The sequence below is a fragment of the Patagioenas fasciata genome, chromosome Z (assembly GCF_037038585.1).
Source record: "Patagioenas fasciata isolate bPatFas1 chromosome Z, bPatFas1.hap1, whole genome shotgun sequence".
In the NCBI taxonomy this organism is placed as follows: Eukaryota; Metazoa; Chordata; class Aves; order Columbiformes; family Columbidae; genus Patagioenas; species Patagioenas fasciata.
In genome coordinates this window covers 4221134-4240713 of record NC_092560.1, presented here as the reverse complement: position 1 = coordinate 4240713, position 19580 = coordinate 4221134, and positions in this window count along the sequence as shown.

The following is a 19580-nucleotide window of genomic DNA, read 5'->3' as shown; positions in this document are numbered from 1 at the left end:
ACAACCTTTTTTGATGGCAGTAGTACTGTGCAAGTGCTCTTAAGGGGAAAAAAAGTAATTTGTTCCTTCTTTTCCACTGTATGTTTTTTGTTCTCCAGCCTTGCACAAAATCTGAACTGTTGACAACATTTCATTAGTTATTTATTGAACAAAGCATGCTCAGGTAATCTTGAATAGTTTTGCTTCTGGGACCATATTTATTGTCTATTGTGTCGACAAAGACACACAAAAAAATCTTGCTTATGATACATTTTGAAATGAGTAATTTCCTAGGACAGCACCATGTTCTCTGTGATCAAAAATTGATGTTTTGCAGCAAAAGCTATCTGATTTTATACACAGGTGTTCAGGGATGACACTGACTGCAAACAGCAGAGGAGTAGCTGTCGGAAAACTCAGTGCTCTTCCTGCGATAAATTTTTTGGTTTTTTTGGAAGTGTATCAAATGTGTGATCGAAGATATTCATGACTATTTTGGCAGCAAGATCTTGAGTTTTTGTGAATTACAATTAATTTTCATTTCTCAAAATGTGTATATTACTGCTAGTAATAACCCTTCTTCTAATAAGAAAAGTACCAAGAAATGTCTTGAGTTACTCATGATAAAGTTTCTATCTTTCTGTAGAGTCTTCATATTTTTTAGAATGTCATGTTACTCAGGACAAATTAAATAATGAATTTAACACCAATCTCAGAGGGCAGAATACAGAAACTGATGTGTGATTAATCAAGAAGAAACTAAAGGATGGCAGTTTAACTAGTGCAGATTCACAGTTTCATGGAAAATGGTTTTAATAAAAAAATATATCTTCTGTTTTTGTGAGACAACTGGTTTGATTGATAAGAATAACTGCATAGTTCTGCACGGTGTTTGATTCAGCAATGCACGACAGTGTGAGTGGAGACTACCAATAAATCACACGTTATTATGAATTAAGAACTGGTCAACGAGTAGACCTCAAAAAATTGGTGTCAGTGGAAAAACTGTCAAATAAATGTCTTCCTGACATGATCCCCATGGATCACTTGATGACTCTTGTTCTTTCTAATATTTTATTAACTACTTGAAACTAAGTGAAAAATCACAACTGGTAATATTTGCAGATGATATAAGCTTTGGACAAGAGAGAAATAATGTCAGTTATAGGGGAGTCATAGAGCATATTCTAGGTTTGTAGTTAATTTGGGTCAATCCGAGCATTTTGTAGTACTGGCAAATCAAATGCAAAGTCTTGCATCATGGGCAAGAATTGCAAACACCTGCAGAGCTGTGGTTATTTTGAAAAGCAATAACCATGTAGAGGTTCAGAATCTACAGGTGACTCAACAGTAATTCTCATCTTGAGACTGCTGAAAAAAAGACTAATCTGTTTTCAAATGCTGATAAGGAATTAGTGTGTACAGAAGGATCAGTTAACCTTTCTGTACAGCTCAGAAAAGGCAAGTCATAACCTGGACGCTCTCTTGTGTTCACATGGTCTCAAGTCTACTTTTCAAACTGGAAGCTGAGAAACTGGAGAGCATGGCTAAAAATTATTTGCATGTTGGTAAAAACAAAACTCTGGCAAATAAATGTATATCTGCCTATCCAAAAGAAATAAAAAATAATTAATTACTTTACATAAGTAGATTTTTAGGGAGAAAGTCTGAAGAAGTCTTCCTTGCAGGAGGGAAAAACAATGCAGATGAAAAGCTGTATTTGTCAAGAGTAGGCATGTATCTTAAGGAATACATAAGCTGTACAAGGGAAGAGAGGAGTTCTCTAAGCCTTTCTCTCCTGGCTCAAAAGGTGTATTTTAGCATATTTATAAGCTCAGTGGAGGGTGCCATGTGAAAATCTACAGCCCGCAAGATACAAGAAGTCAGCTGAGATGACTTCAGATTCGATCTGGTTTTCTGACCTGAGGGAATGCTTAAACGACCTAATTTTAAACAATTTACTCCTTGTAGGTACTCAGTAGTCACTGGAGGGAGACAGAGTCCTCTGTGAGAGCACTTAGAGACTGTTTTCAGGAGAAACTTCTTATTTTATTTGATTTTTTAATTTTTACAGCTATATGGGGTGTCCAGAAAGAGAACAATTTCCTGATGCTGGTGGCAAGGGAGGGGTGGGCTGGTGCTGATGTGTGTACGCTGTTCCTCTCTTGTGCATCTCAGCAGCTGGAGACATCTGGAAGCAGTACATATCCAGGTAAGGAGAGGAATAGGACACCCCAAAAGTGTCATCCCAAGTGTCCCAGGAAGCAGAATGGTCTCCAACAGAAGGGTGGTCCAAGAGCAGGTGATATTTCAGGTGTGGTGTCTACACAGAAACGAATGAAGGCCATGTAATTGAAGAGGTAAACTCTGCTCTGGAACAGGAGCAGATATCAACATGGATGGCATGTCTGGTTGTTTGGATATCAGCTCCACAGCACAAATTTCTGGGGTAGGAGTGTCAGACAGCCATCCTGTGGGGCTCCGTTTTATCTTTCTCTGTTGTTTGGGAGGGAGAGGTGGCATCTGCTGCAGGCAATGGGAGCCAAAGCGGGGGACAAAAGCTGGCAGGACAGCAAGAATCCAGCTTCTCCTGCTGCAAAACCAAGACATAAAACTATGTTCCTGTAAAAGCAAGAATTCTGACTGCCAAGCCACATGCTCCTCTATACAGCAATGAAAATTAAAAAATACATATATGTCCTAGAGGCACCCCAAAAATAAATTCAGGCAGGTGATAAGCTCTGAACAGTCTTTATTCTAAACAGAACTGTTTAGTGGAAAACCAGCTAGAAAAGGGGTTTATCCAAAATTATTCAGCAGTCTGACAACATTATAAAGCACAGATTCAGATACTGGTTAGGAGTTCAGTTTCTGCACAGCTGATTCAGACTCAAGGGATCTCAAAACTCTGGAGCGGTGTTTCAAAATGCCCATCTTCCCACTCATCAAAAGTGAGGACTCTCAAGGGTACCCAGGTATCACTTAACGATAAAGCAAGGTATCTCAATCCTCTGGGAATGTTCGTTAGATCATGTCCTGGAGAAGTGTCTTCAACTGTAGACCCACTGCTCCAGTGAAGACCAACTCAATGGGGGTCTCTAGTGTGTACATGTATGGTAGTGGTCATTTATGGTAGTGGTCTAGAAACTTCTCTCAGTCGAGGCATCTCACTGGTCAAAGACCCTGTTGACCAAGAGGTGTGTCCATGGCCGTAGTGGTCCACCAGCCTAGAAGTTTCTACTATTTTCAGGTGTGTGTGTATCATGCAATTCCTCATGAACTCCATCCACACTGAGCGGCTGGTCCCAGGAAGAGAGCACCTTTGTCCTGAACAGCTGATCCTGGGGAGAAACACAGAGAGAAAAAGGCAGAAAGGCAGAAAAGGCCTAGAGACCAACTGCAAAATGCCAGAACAGAATTCAGCCGAAACAGAGAAGAACCGGAACAGGTCTTGGTCTCCGTAGCCAGAAAACTGGACTCTCATTAAATATGAAGCATGAGCTAATGTTATGGAATATTCTAACTGATCAATCTGGATGTCAGTCAAGATCTGTCCCATCCATGACCCCTTCCCTCACACCTGGAGACAGAGAGCTCACAAAGACCTTGGCTCCCAGACAACAACTAAGCTAACAAGCTCTTACATATTTTTGTTCCAACTCAAAGACACTGGAAAATTACTTGGAGAAAAACATTAACTCTGTCTGGGTTGTTATCTTCTTGTTCTCAAACTAAATTCAAACAACAACAGTGCTAGCTATGAAAAAGAAAATTTTCTAACTGCATGAAGAAAATTAACTTGCTTTCAGTCAAACCAATACACTATGAAATAAAGATCATAGAATCATAGAATAGTTTGGGTTGGAAGGGGCCTTCAAAGCTCATCTAGTCCAACCCCCTGCCCTGAACAGGGACATCTTCACCCAGCTCAGGTGTTCAGAGACCCGTCCAGCCTGGCCTGGGATGTCTCCAGGGATGGGGCATCCATCACCTCTCTGGGCAGCCTGAGACAGGGTCTTACCACCATCACTGTGAAAAATATCTTCCTCATGTCTAGCTTGAATCTCTTTCAGTTCATCCCTTGTCCTATTGTAACAGGCTCTACTAAAAAGTATGTCTCTATCTTTCTTATTGGACCCTTTCAAGTACAGAAAGTTGCACAAAGATGTCCCTGGAGCTTCTCTTCTTCAGCTGAACACGTCAACTCTCTCAGCCTGTCCTCCCACCAGAGCTGTTCCAGCCTCGGATCATTCCTGTGGCTCCTCTGGCCCCTCTCCAGCAGCTCCATGTGTGTCCTGTGCTGAGGACCCAGAGCTGGACCAGCACTGCAGAAGGGTCTCACCAGAGTGGGGCAGAGGGGAAGAATGCCCTCCCTCCACCTGCTGCCCACACTCCTTGTGATGCAGCCCAAGGTACGATTCGCCTTCTGGGCTGTGAGTGCACATTGTTGACTCATGTCCAAAAGATCCCCCTTCCTTTTTGCTGAATCCTTCACATTCAAAACATGGTGTCCGAACTGTGGTCCACAGTTTGCAACTGAGCTGGCACAGTGCCTTGGGCAGCCTGATGACCACTGCAGCGCCAATGGCATGACTCAGTGGAAGTATGTCCGTGTCCACACCAGAGCTGGTAGCCGTGCAGTAAATAAGTGACCCAGTAACAGCAGCTCCCATCCTGAGACCCGCAGCTCAGGTCCAGGTTCGACAGTGATCCATGAAAATGATAAAAGAAGGTGCCAGTGGAATGAAATTACCCCTGAGGACTTCCACTAGACCGTGTTCCTCAAGATCTCTCTTCTGTATGTCATACTGCTTTCTAAAACTGGATGTATTTGGAAAGGGAAGTCTTGTCATCTTCTTTTAGACCTTCTTTACTCTCTTCATCTTTATTGACACCTTCCGGGTGACTCAGTCTTCCCAACTTTTTTTATTTTTTATTATATATATATATATTTTTTTTTATTATTATTTTTTTTTCAGTGTCGCCTCTATCCTCGTACAGGAACTTGTCAAATCTCTTCCACCTCTTTCTCCAACATCAGTGCACAGCAGAAAAATGTCATTGCAGTGCCTGTAATTCATACTAGTTCTGTGTTGTGGTTTAGCTTCACCCTGAGGAAATACACACAGCCATATGCTCTCACGTTTTGCTTACAGAGATGGTAATTCAGATTGTTAGCGGATTGTTTTATTTAATGACATAAAATAACACAAACAAGTGAACAGCCTCATAGATTTTCCCTGTGGTCAGGTTTTTTTGACAGGGGTTGTCTAGTGTGTTGCCTTAAAACCATGCATTCACTAGCACTCTAACGGGAAAAGAAGAAACACCGATAATAAACTTTTACTTGCCACTGATTTTACATAAAGTTAATGCTTTTGTATTAAGCTCATAAAGTCTTCTAAACATTCATATTTAAGCTCCATTATTGTGTATCATGATCGATAAATTTAACTATAACTTAACTATTTACTGAAGTACAACTATATATCTAATTTGTCTTACTCAGGCGTTGTAAGTTATGGAAAATATTTGCCATATGTTGCTTAATTGGGAATCCAGACATGATTATGATCTTCAAAGTGTTTTCATATACCCTATGCGCTTCTGTGAAGAGATAAGATAATGTCAACTCAAAAAAAAAAATAGTGTTTCCATCTCTACATTCAGGCATTTAGGGTCAGAAAGGACCATTTATATCACATAGTCAGATGTCTCTATTTCCTAGCTGCGGAAAATTGTGCAGGAGGATAATGTGAGTGATATTTTTACCGAAAGCTTGCCAGCTGAGAGCAGCAAAGCAGTGGCACTACCAGTTTCTGTAGCTGCTCTGCCTGATGGGAGCTTCCGTCATGTGTCTGAGGGCAGATCTGGGCCCACAGAGACTATTAACAACTGAGGTTTTACTCATGGATCTATCAAAACACAGAGTTATTAACACAGCCACACACAGAGAGAAGAGTGTATGACTGCTTCCAGCATCGCTAAACTTAGGGACCGCAGATGACAAAAACAGTGGGGTAGTGTCACAACACCTATCTTCATCTCTACTTTGACAGGTAATTGCTCCTGAAGAAGAAAAGGAGATCCTGCTGCTCACTCAGGCATTGGGAATGGGAGTGCTAAGGACTGATGCAGAGTTAAGCTCCCACCGGGGGCAAGAAGCTTAAAATCACTCTTAAACTGCTTTGCCATTTTTTCCTTTGTGAAACTCTGATGTCAGGAGCGGGGATTAGCAGACGAAGGGGCAGAACCTGCTTTTACAGCATGGCTTAGACTGACGAGGTCTGCACAGCAAAACCTGCAGATACCCAAGGGGAATGCCTGGGTGCTGGTCTGCAGACCGTGTTGTCTGCCTGCTGCCCTGGTCTGGCAACTCCTGAGGCTCCTGCTGAGTGTCAGGGAAATGCGTGTGGATGGATGGTTCTTGCTATTCTAGAGAACAACCGTGATGGCAGCAGTTGAGAGACCTGGGGGGTTCAGCCTGGAGAACAGGAGCTGAACCTTCTGATCTCTGAACTGCCTGAAGGGAGGCTGGAGCATGAAGGGGGTTGGTCTCTTCTCCCAAGTAGCAAATGATGGGATGAGAGGAAATGGCCTAAAGTTGTGCCAGGGGAGGTTTAGGTTGGATATTGGGAACCATTTCTTCCTGGGAAGGGTTGTTGGGCATTGGAACAGGCTGCCCAGGGAAGGGGTGGAGTCGCCATCCCTGGAGAAGTTTAAAATATGTGTAGATGTGGTGCTTAGGGACATGGGTTAGTGCCAGTGTTGGGTTAATGGGTGGACTCAATGATCTTGGGGGTCTCTTCCAACCAAAATGATTCTGATTCTATGATTCTATGCTCCAAAGCCTGTTGAAGGCAACTGGAGCCCTTCCAACGCCGTCTGTGAGCTTCATCTTGAAGCATGCGCTGTGGACTTGTCCAGACAGTTCAAGCAAACTGGTTATATAGCTGTGCAGGGGTGTCTTGACAAAACACTTTGTTCAGACTTTTATTTTGTATTTCTTTGTCTATGAAGCTGGACTGATAGTCACACAAATGGTGCCAAACCATCAAGTCTCTCTGCCGCTTTGTGGAGATGGAAGAAATGAACTCCACCATCAGAGAGGTTTCTCCATCTCAGTGTGCAAGCCAAAGTGAGTCTGACATCCTCCCTTACCAAGAATACAGCCTGTGTATTTATGTTCATCTTTTGCTTACTTGAGGATTTCCAGTTGAAAAGATCCTGAAAGGATCAGGAGTCTTTTTGACAAGGGAGAAAACTGAGACACAGATAGAATGACTTGCCTGAGAGGAATTGTGGAATACTTATTCATTTAAATTTAAATGGTAATTCAGGTGAAAAAATTGCCTAGACAAGTTGCCTGGCATCTAACATATAGTTAATAATAATATAAAATCCTAGCAACAAAAATAATTATTTGAAACAATAACTTAGCCAGCCAGTTACAAAAGCCTTGTTGCAGTCCTACATCACTCCAGGAAGAATCACAGAATCACAGGCTGGTTGGGGTTGGAAGGGACCTCTGGAGATCATCCAGTCCAACCCACCTGCTACAGCAGGTTCACCAGAGCAGATCGCACAGGATCATGTCCAGGTTGGTTTGAATGTCTCCAGAGAAGGAGATTCTACACCTGCTCTGGACAACCTATTCCAGGGCTCTGGAACCCTCAAAATAAAGAAGTTTCTCCTACGCTTCAGTCTGTGCCCATTGCTCTGCATCCTATTGTTGGGCACTGCTGGAAGGAGTCTGGTCCATCTTCTTGACACTCACCCTTGAGATATTTTTAAACATTTATGAAATCCCCTCTTAGTCGCTCCTCTCCAGGCTGAACAGACCCAGCTCTCTTCGTCTCTCCTCAACAGAAAGGTGTTCCAGGCCCCTCATCATCTTCAGAGCCCACCACTGGGCTCTCTCCAGTAATTCCTTGTCCTTCTTAAACTGAAGAGCCCAGAACTGGACACAGAAATTCAGATGCGGCCTCACCAGGGCAGAGTAGAGGGGAAGGACAAACCTCCCTCCACCTGCTGGTCACACTTTTCTAATGCATCTCAGGATATCATCATCCTTGGCCACAAGGGCACACTGTTGATTCATGGTCAACCTGTTATCCACCAGAACTCCTAAGTCGTTCTCTGCAGTGCTGCTTTCTGGTAGATCTGTCCCCAAGCTGTACTGGTGCCTGGGGTTGTTTCTCCCCAGGTGCAGGGCCCCACATTTACCCTTGTTGAACTTCATCAGGTTCTTCTCTGCCCAGCCCTCCAGCCTGTCCCATTGCTCTTCAGAAACCTTACTGAACAGATGTCATTTGCAGCGTGCCCAGAGGAGCAACAGCCCTAAATCATGCACATTATCGAACAGATTTAAGATTTTCTGTGCAACCTTAACTTGAACATAACACCCATATGCCCTGGCTTGACATGACTTGGCAAACTCTCAGTCTTCTAACAAAGACTTTTAAAGAAATTCTGTCTTGCTGTCTATTCACTAACTCTGTTATTAAAATAAAAAATTTTAATCTCCTAGCATTCATAAAGAACCACTCCACATTAAAGGGAGAGAAGGTATCCTAAAAGAGTAGAAAAAAAAATAATTTATTTACTTAAAAACATGTGAAATTTTTTGAGCCTAAACTTGAGTTTGGTAGACATTTTTTTTCCTCTTGCATATCACACAGACAGGTATATTTTGGAAAACTGAGACCTGAAGCACTTTGTTAACTGTTGTTTGGACACTACAACTTTGAAGATGACACATCTACTGAGAGACTGGTCTGGCACAGTAAAGAGACCTGGACAGTAAGTCTCCATGTAAAATCTAAGTGTCATAACCCTTACACAGGGCATCTACATGGGATCTGGATAACTGAAAAATCTCCTCTGCTTGACCTGTTCTCAGTTTCTTTTAAGACCTCTGGTTTAGCAGAGGTGTCTGTGGATTGGCTGCCTGACCCTCTGTATCAATGCACAGCTCATATTCCTGTATAGAATCACAGATTCATAGAATAGTTTGGGTTGGAAGGGACCTTAACGCTCATCCAGTGCCACCCCTGCCATGAGCAGGGACATCTTCACCAGCTTAGGTTGCTCAGAGCCCCGTCCAGCCTGGCCTGGGATGTCTCCAGGGATGGCTCATCCACCACCTCTCTGGCCAACCTGGGACAGGCTCTCACCACCCTTGTTGTGAAAAATTTCTTCATATACAAAGATTGAGCCATGTGCTTTAATACCATCACCGCTTTATATACAAGCTGCTCTGCAGGAATGCTATGTGGTGAACACCATGTGTGCCTCTATCACCAGAGCACCCGACAGAGAAGGGCAGGTTGCTTTTTCCTGCTTTGTGCAAGGTGAGGACAAGATGAGATTTTTTCCTGCACCTTGTAGCCTCAGAGAAGAGTTTTACATTGTGGATTAAGTCCAGTCCTGGTTAGTGTGTACTCTGGCATAACCAGGCATTAGCCTCAGGGGAATAAACTCTTCGAGGAGTGAGGCTGAGACAAGGTGCTGCTGTGGCCTTTGTATCCCTCTCTGACTATTTGCATCTACCAGATAATGAATTGCTGAACTTGGTGAATAAACCATGGGAGTGCGATCACCTGCTGATGGACAGCATGGTTGCACCAGTTTTCCAAAAATCAGAAGGAATTCAGGGAGGCAGTGGTGAAGTGTGAGGTTCCTTTAAAGTAACTGGATCTAGTCCAATGATCAGAACGGGATTTATCTATCTATCTATCTATCTATCTATCTATCTATCTATCTATCTATCTATCTATCTATCTATCTATTTTTGGTAAGGAACAGGGGTAACTGCTTGGGATCACTGGCTGTCAAAGAGATCAGAGGAAATCACCAAACACTGGGGCCCTTGTGGCCAGGAAGCCAATGGTACCTGGGGTGGGTTAGAAGGGGGTGGTCAGTAGGTCAGAGAGGTTCTCCTGCCCCTCTGCTCTGCCCTGGGGAGACCACACCTGGAATATTGTGTCCAGTTGTGGCCCCTCAGCTCCAGAAGGACAGGGAACTGCTGGAGAGAGTCCAGCGCAGCCACCAAGATGCTGAAGGGAGTGGAGCATCTCCCGTGTGAGGAAAGGCTGAGGGAGCTGGGGCTCTTTAGCTTGGAGAAGAGGAGACTGAGGGGTGACCTTATTAATGTTTGCAAATATATAAAAGGTGAGTGTCACGAGGATGGAGCCAGGCTCTTCTCGGTGACAACCAATGGTAGGACAAGGGGTAATGGGTTCAAACTGGAACATAAGAGGTTCCGCTTTAATTTGAGAAGAAACTTCTTCTCAGTGAGGGTGTCAGAGCCTGGCCCAGGCTGCCCAGGGAGGTTGTGGAGTCTCCTTCTCTGCAGACATTCAAACCCGCCTGGACACCTTCCTGTGGAACCTCAGCTGGGTGTTCCTGCTCCATGGGGGGATTGCACTGGATGAGCTTTCCAGGTCCCTTCCAATCCCTGACATTCTGGGATTCCTGTGTGATTCTGTGAGATGGAAAGTAAAGGTGCTCCTGAAGCCTCTCTAAGTCTAATACTCTGTGTCTCCAGAAAATAGGGCAGAAAACCTATATAGGAGAGACTGGTACTTATCTCTACTTGCAAAATTAGCTTCCTTATAATCTGGTAGGCTGGAGAAATCTGCTGGCATTCAGGAGATGGGAAGAGCAAAGGTCTGGCTAATGCTCTCTCTTTAGCAGCTATTCGGAGACTGAAGGAAGCTGATGTTAGCATTAGCAGAAATACTATCCAAGCTCAGCTACATGGCCTGACCCCAGCTGGCAGCATAACTACAGAAGTTTCTCAGAAACAGCAGTTGGTCTGTTTAGCTTTGTCAGAGGAAATCAGTGCGAGTGGGCAACTCACACTCTCACAGTTATAAAGCACTTCTATGATAAGAGACTGTATCGGATAAAAAAGATCAAGTTGGGTATACTGTCTACCAAAAAAATAGCCCTAGTTTATGGAAGTTTTACTGTCTTTTATACAGCCTTAACTTCCTGTGCTTGGGAAACAGGCCAAATAATTGTGAGGCAAACTGGTTCTTCATAGGATAAAAATATATTATAGTGTTGTTCCTTCCAGTTTCTGATTAGGGAAAAGTAATTTTTCAGTTAGTGAGGAAACAGAGGGGGATTTTACAACTCAATACTGAACTAAGCTTTTCGTACAACCTACTTGATGCTTGTTTACTCAGCCACAGTGGTCTAGAAGCTTAGTTCTGGTACCCTCAAATAAGTGTGTGATGATAGTCTTGGCTGAACTAAGCCTTGAGGTGACACTGTCTGACCTTTTCTTACTGTAGGCATCCTCACTAGTGTTCTATCTCAAGCAAGGCTATCTTGAAATGGTAATTGCTGAGCACAAGAAAACTTTAAATAGTGGAATATCAAGTCTGCAGGAGGAAATATCAAATGAGAATAGGGAAATTAACACTCTTATCTCCCCGTTCCTTGTAGTCTTCATTTCTGGTGTTGCGCTCCACTTTGACAGCATGTGATGGCTTCTTGCACTGTACAGTCTGCAGACAATCAGGACCCCACTCCTACTGTGGTTACATGTAATTCCAGAAACCACTTGCTCAGTTTCTCCCAGGGAAGGCTCCACCTCCCTGATTTTTCAGAAGGTTTTATATGTCTTAAATAGCCAGAGCCATGGTAAAGCAAACTGACTGGCCTTCCAGACCCAACCTTTCAAACAAAACACACTACATGTACACTGTAAACCGTAAACTGATAAAACACCCCTTCACAAGGTGTATCCCCTGTAGAATATACAATACAGCAGCAGAAGAGAGAGCTCGCTCAAAGAAATCATCTTATTGAAGAAAATTAGCTCATTATACACAAAACTTGCAAAGTCTCAGAATTGTAGGCATTGTTCAGTTTTGGGTCCCTCACACCAAGAAAGGCCTTGAGGTGCTGGAGCGAGTTGAGAGAAGGGAACGGAGCTGGTGAGGGGCTGGAGCACAAGTGTGATGGGAGCGGCTGAGGGACCTGGGGGGTTCAGCTGGAGAACAGGAGCTGAGGGGAGACCTCTGATCTCTGAGCTGCCTGAAAGGAGCTTGGAGCCAGGGGGGTCGGGCTCTGCTCCCCAGGAACAAGCACCAGGAGCAGAGGAAACGGCCTCAGGTTGCGCCAGGGGAGGTTGAGGTTGGATGTGGGGAACAATTTCTTCCCCAAAGGGCTGTGGGGCATTGGGGAAGAAATTGGGCAGTGCTGGAGTCACCATCCCTGGAGGGTTGGACAGATGGAGATGAGGTTCTCAGGGACATGGGTTAGTGTTAGTGTTGGGTTAATAGTTGGACTAGAGGGTCTTAAAGGTCCTTTCCAACCCAAATGATTCTGATTCTATGATGATAGTTTCCATGTCTCTTCCTTCAAGACCCTGGTTCAGCTGTTACTGAGCCTGTGATTTCTGGTTGTTATACTCTAGTAAGTAAAATCAGATAAATCATTAGCCCTGAGGAGATGAACATCTCCCTTGTTATTCTGTCTTGTAGCTGGAGCCTTGGTCTGATCCGAGGAATGGAGATTATGCTGGACTGATTGATACTCACCACCATGAACTAGTGCATGGGAGAGGGACAGAGGGGTTAGTGATTCTAATTATTATTAATCTGTCAGGAATGGACATGTCAGAAGTTCTGAACTCAAAGTGTGATCCAAGTGCTGCTGAGCAGTCACACAGAGGAGCAATGAAACTCTCACACAAAGATGCCCTCAAACTAGTGCAGGTTTTAAAAAAAAATATTTCTTCATGGTGAAGTCTCCTTGCAAGTGTAGACACACATTTAAACAGCACTCTGTAGACTGACCACTAATTCCCAGTTTAAACTTTCTCATTGAAATTATTTATCTCACTGGGAACATATGACTAATTCTCTCTGATTTGGTAGCGTTCTGCCCCAAATTCTGCTAAGTTATATAAAAATGTCAGAAGAAAACTTAACAAGGAACAGATCAACAGATCAACACTTTGCATACATGGCATATTAAAAAAAAAAAAGAAGAAATCATGAGAAGTTAGGAGAAATTTGGGATATCACTTTGCATTAGGAAATCTTCCAAAAAAGTAAATCCATACAGATATGCTATTACATTAAATCAGCTCTCTTTTCTGTTCCCCATCTTAAAATGTGTCAGAATGAGATAAGCAACCCCTGAGGTTCAGCATAAAAAAAATGTGCTTCAGAGTCTTCCTTCCAGTCGGAGCACATCTAAGGCAGCACAGCTGAAGGGGGCTGAGGGAAGAAGAGAGATTTCTATTCTTTTCCTGTTATCCATCAGCAAGAGAAGAGAGGAACAGCTGAATATTTGTTATGGCATTGCCTACACAAGTTGTCGGAACACCTGTTCTTCTGTGGCTTTCTTGTGACTACCTTTCCCTAAAACAATAGTTCTGTTGGCACTGTGTTTCAAAGCTGCTGCTCATCGGACAGTTTTCTGAAGTGGAAAGAATTTTGCTTTCTCTGAACCATATCAATGCAATGATGGGGTTCTGTGTGTGTCCTCACAGTATCCTGAAAGCATTTTAGAACGACAAGAACTAAGAAGAGGAAATGCTAGATATATAATGCTTTGAGTCAGGAATTTAATTGCAATATGTAGCTAGTGTTTAACAGGTGAGAAGCTCAGAAAAGCCAGCAGTGGAAAGAAATTTCCGTGAAAACATCAGTAGGTGATTGACAGGAATCTGTTGCATATTGGAAGAAGACAAGACTCCCAGATTGTACCAAACCATGCTATGCCTCACGCATATCCACATTTCATCCCGCAGAAACAGAGAGAATCAGACATAAAACACTGGATTGGAAAAATGTCTCTTTATGTTTTTAGGAGACAGAGTGTGCACCTCCTCTACTAAATTCAAAAGTTAAGAAAATGGTAGCCTAATGCTTCAAAAATTCTTTCCTATATCGCACTCCAGTATGTGCTGATCAGCCGTGTTTGTTCTGAAAACCTGGACTAGAGCCATGCTGTTCTTGCTGTTTTCAAGGTCTTTTACATTTAAAAGGGTATTAGAAATCATTGCACTGGCAAATTCCACTGCTTGATCTTCAGGTTGATTCTAGCTCTGCAAACTCCCAAACAATTGCTATTTACACTTGTGAGCGACACCGACACAGCCATGTGAAAAGTTGGATCAGGATTAGCTTTACAACTATTTAAATGTTACTTACTGTGGGTTGTGGGTTTTGTTTGTTTATTGTAATTTTTTTGTTGTTTTTGTTTTACTATTTAAATTGAGAACAGCTAAGATTTCAAACAGATTCCAAAAAGATGGTACTGAAGTGATGTTTGCAGATTCTTTAATCTTCTTGTGTGTTTCTCCATTTGTCCAGCTGTCTTCTTCAATGTATCTTTTATCTTGGGACAGAGTCTATTTTTCTGCAAGAACCAAACGACTTGGTATGTTGAATTGTTCAGCTGCTACTCAAAGGGTATAAATAGAGAAGAATTCATTGAAGGAGGCTGTGTTAGACAAGGGCTCTACCTCTGCCTCAACATGCTAAGGTAGTACAAGATAGATTTTTAAAAATGATTTTTATATTTGTACTGCATCTGTCATGAGCATTTCTCATCAGTTGCTAAATTACTCTCACTAAATGGTTTTATGGTTAGACTATTAATAAACTTGACTATTTCATAGTCTTGTGGTTACAAAGACACTTTTGGAAACTCCTAAAATACCTTGGTCTACACTCAAAGATATTAGAGGTGGTAGAAACCATCATCCCTTGATCTGTGTAACACATTGGTGGAATTTTGCTCAGGAGTTTCTGCACTTAGCCCCGTAATTTTGATTTAACCACAGCATACTCTTTGTTGAGTTAATTGTCTAGATACAGAAAACAAAGTCTGCCCAGGGATGCCTGATCCAGCAAATCCATTTGTAAACTTGTCCAATGGGCTGCAGAAAAAGCACTCTTCAGCCCCTGAGCACATAGAATACATTTCCCAATAATGCTGTTCTGTGAGATTCCCTGTGTAGTTGGGTACTCTAACAGTGAACAAGGATATAATTGTTTATCCTCTACATTTATGTGTTTCAATAATTAAAGTTTGATGCCTAATATTACCATATTTAGATATGGGAAACGTTTTCTTTGTGGTCCCACTGCCTTAGATGGCACTATGCAGACAACTACAAATCCATCTAAGCAAAGTTCTGGTGTTTGGTTGAACAATAGGTACGTGAAATTACAGGCCCATATCTGTATTTGTGTCACTTCTCTGTTTTCATTTTCCACCCTTACATTCACACATTGGTATTGTCTCATTTCTGCACATGCACATTGATTCTATCCATCACGCACCCTTAACTGTACTCATGTGTCTGTGAGTTATTCATTTCTCCTGGCTGCCATGGTATAAATAACCAGATGCACGTTTACACTTTAGTTGACTGGGTGTGCCTCACAAAACTGAAATTGGCTTATTATGCATGCTGACTTCTTCATTTGCACTGTATTAATTCTAACACTGTAAAATCAATACGCCTAGGCTGAAAACAAAGGGTTTGCTGGGAAATGAAGGATGGTTATCTGGACACAAGAACTGCCATATGGGATCAGATCAGAATTCCACTTATCTCATTATCTTCTCCCTGACAGTGGTCTGTAGGGGATTTTTGGGAGGAAGAACATTAAAAAAAGACATATATGAATTCTCCCCTGGAATACTTCTTATTTTTCCAGAAATAAGTTGTGGAAAATATTCCTTTACTCCTTCATCTGGGAATTGTAAGTGTATCATCATGCTTAATTGGACAAATGTAGCTACGTCCTACTAATTTATATAAACCCTTATGAACTTACATAGGTTTTTGGCTTCCACAACATTTTATGTCTGTAAATCCCACCACTTAATTATGTGTAATGTGGTCACCATACATCCTTGTGAATCTGCTGTCTGATGGTTTATTTGGACATCCGTCTCTTCTTATATTTTTGAGAGACAGCACATAGTTGTTTCCTGCAGAGCTACAGATACTCTCTTATTCGTTTATTTTCCAGGCTGAAGACTTACATTCTATATAATTTCTCCTTTCAAGCAGATTTGTCCCCAGCTCAAGTTATTCCATATTCTTTTTGAGGTGGAGCTATGTGTATTAGACCATGGTTTTGCAAAGCAAGAACACATCTGCAAAGGCTGTCAGAACAATATTTTCTAGTCTAGCTCTCAGTTCCTTTCAAAAAAAAACCTAACACGATATAAGAAGTTGCAAAAAAGTGACTTGAGCCACTGCCAAGAAGAGATAAATTTACTTCAGATGACTAAGTGCCACATGTATTTTATTTTCACAAGCTTGTCTTTGACGTGTTAGAGTGTTTCTGTGAGGTGACAACCACAGTGTAATCTCCTCCAAGTTTATGTCTTAAACTCTGCAGAGTTAAAGTTCAGTATCCATAGTGTGAGAGTACTGATGTAAACCAGGCTACTTTTCCTTGGCTGCTGACTGTGAACTAAGAACACATAGGTCCGGAACCTTTTTTCAGGTTTTCCAAGGTAAGTAACATGTAATACAGTAATTTATAATTAGGCAAAGTGATGCTTTTCCTGATAAGTGTCAGAGGGAAACAAAAGGATTGCATTTCAAGCACCGTTCGAGATATACTCAGATATGTAGGCACAGAAAGGCAGAAATGTGTTTTTATTTATTTATTTAAATATGAATTTCCTTCCTTTGTGGTGATTTTCTCAGTAGTTCACCCTGGTAAATGCAACCAACTGCATTTCTGCCAGCCGTTTTGCTGGTCTGCATGCTGTACCTTGGCTTGTCAAGTCTGTAGTCAGGTTCCAGATGCTCTTTCCTTCCTTGTTTCCTCCTTTTGAGTTTTGGTGACACAACAGACTTTTGTACGAACTTGTCACAGGATGCTGTGTGTTCACTGCGAGACTGCACGACCTATCCTGAGCAACTCTCCTAAATACAGAAAATAATTAGCTCTGTAATGGACTGTCATAACACAATTGTAATTTACACCAATTATGTTTATCATGCAAATACACTACCTTTAAGCTTTTTCCTCACAGCGAAGTGTGCCGTTACACCACTTGTTGTCTTCAGACAAGGAAGAGAAACCTTCACAGCTAATGGTGATCATCAACCAGTGTGACCCAGAGCGTGGCAAAGTGTTCTCTAGCCTAGAACAACTTGTTAGTCCTTGTCCAGGCAAGTACAAACAGACACTCAAAACTGAAAACTCTGGGCAGGCTACAAATGAATCACAAACAGGAGAACAAAGATGGAGAAGGGTAGAAAGGACAGTTAGAACAGCACACTTTGCAGCTTTCAGAGCAGTGTACCATTTCAAATTCATCATTTGCACAAGCACCCTCGTCTTAGCTCTGAGTCATCTCTAGCCATTAAGGTGACGCTGAAGGGAACCAAAGCATTATCTGAAATCTGCTGGAAGAGGAGGAAGAAATACCTTAAGCAGTAGAAATGGTACTGATGGTCATAAAACCTGCTAATAACAGTTACAGTTATCTTGGGTGTATTTACATGGACTGCAGAGAATGCAGTATAGATTCACCTGGTGCAGGTGCTCTGAATAATCAATGTAAAGTGTATATGAATACAAAATAAAAGTAGCCTGTTTGCTAAGACTAAGCAGCCCCAGCTTGCCAATATCCAGAAAACTGGAGTTACATTTATATGTAGGTGGGAACAATCATGGATAAGGTAATGCCTTGCTGCATTGGCCAATTTCCAGTGAATTAATGAGGATTAGGCTATGTTTTTAACCAGCGGTATGAGCAATGTCCTTCTACTGCTTACAGACTAAATGGTTTGATTGTTATAATTCCTATTTGCTGGATGCTCTCACTCCTCCCAGTATTTTACCTGTGAAAATGTGGGCATTACATTTGAGGAAGGGTTTGGTATGAGTGGGTTGTACTGACAATAAGCAAAGGTGTAAACAGAACCGACAGTCTGAACTCTCCTTTGTGAGACATACACAACAACTGCCTCAGCACAGTTTTCCAGTTCTAAAAAGATGCTACTTTTGATTTTTCTTAAAGCAAAAAAAAAAAGGAAAAACTTTGGAGGGAAAACAAACACTTTGGGTGGAGAAGGTGTGTAGCTTCGTTATCTCAGACCACAGATTTACAACTACTCTTTAGAATGATGTATGTGAGCCTGAAGTGAGAAAGCTTATTTAAAGAACTGATGACATTTCGACTTCTATTGCAACGCACAATTAAAAAAATTGTTTAGAAATATAGTTCATAGAATATAACGCAAAGTAATCAGTATGTGTATAATTACATTTCTGGAGTAGTAACTAAGAAAACAGAGTACAGGGTGTTTAAAAAAGGTGAACCTAACATAGTACAATTACATCAAGATTTGCAAATGGTTTAAGGAGTTATAAGGTTATATCAACCTTTTCCTAAATGCTCTACGTTCCCCCCACCTGCTGTATGGACCATGTGTGTTTCATTCATGGGCTGTTTGTGGTTGTAGAGATACAGTGATTTCAAATTTGGTCCATCTTTTTGAAACACCCTGTATAAAACAGACTCTATTTCCTAAGCCATTATTTTTTCAGTGCAGGTCTAGCATTACCAATATTAATCACACAAATTACTAATTGCTGGAACGAGTACTCCCAAGTATGAATTCTCTAAGATTTCAGAGACTATTACACTTTGACTGCATTTCCAGAAATAGTTATCCTTGACAATAGTGACAAGAAGTGATTTACCTGAGAAAAATATATTATGAAATAAAACCAATTACATTTAATCTCAGTTTTAGCACTTAGTTATTATGCTGTGTCTAACACCGCAATATTAGAAATGATTCTCTTAAGAAAAATGTCATTAAAAGCAACAAGTAAATAACAGTGCAGATGTTTTCTTTCGTAAACACATTTAGAAACTAGGCCTTGTAATGTTATTTTTTAAATTGCCACATGCATCAAGCACCTTAAGCTATTAATGGTTGTCTGCCTCTGGCATGAAAAAACATCTTGTTGAATTAAAATGATTTTGTTCTCTTAGACTCCAAAACTGTGAATGTTAGCAGGAAAAAAAATTGAACAACAACAAAAGTACACAAATGGGAACAGATTAATTCTGACACAGTCCCTATGAGGTTATTGTGTTAAAGAGTATATATATAAAGCATAGATCCAACAGTATGGGATTTTGACACAGAACATTTTTTTTTTTTTTTTTTTTTATGGCTTTTGCATGGTTTTCTGCACAGGGAGAAACTGCAGGACATGTAAATACAGGAATCCGAATTCTCCATCAGGGACTAAGTACCTAAAAGCCAAGGATTATCTTATGTAGCTCCTCTTCTCTCTCACAAACGGTCTCACTTGAAACAACACTTGTTTCCAGAGCAATAATGGAATTTCTCTGATTTGTTGGGATGACGTATGGTGTGGCATCAACATTTTGTGAAGCACCAATGCACTCAGGGTGCCGTAAAAAGATGTTTTAACTTTCTAAGGAAGCACAGGTGTCAGGCAGAGGGACCCCGAGGTGACTGCTGGTGGCTCTAGTGCTGATTCTTTCACGTGTTACAGTGCAAGACAGTGGAGACGGAATTAATAAAAAAAAAAGGCACCATAGACACCGTA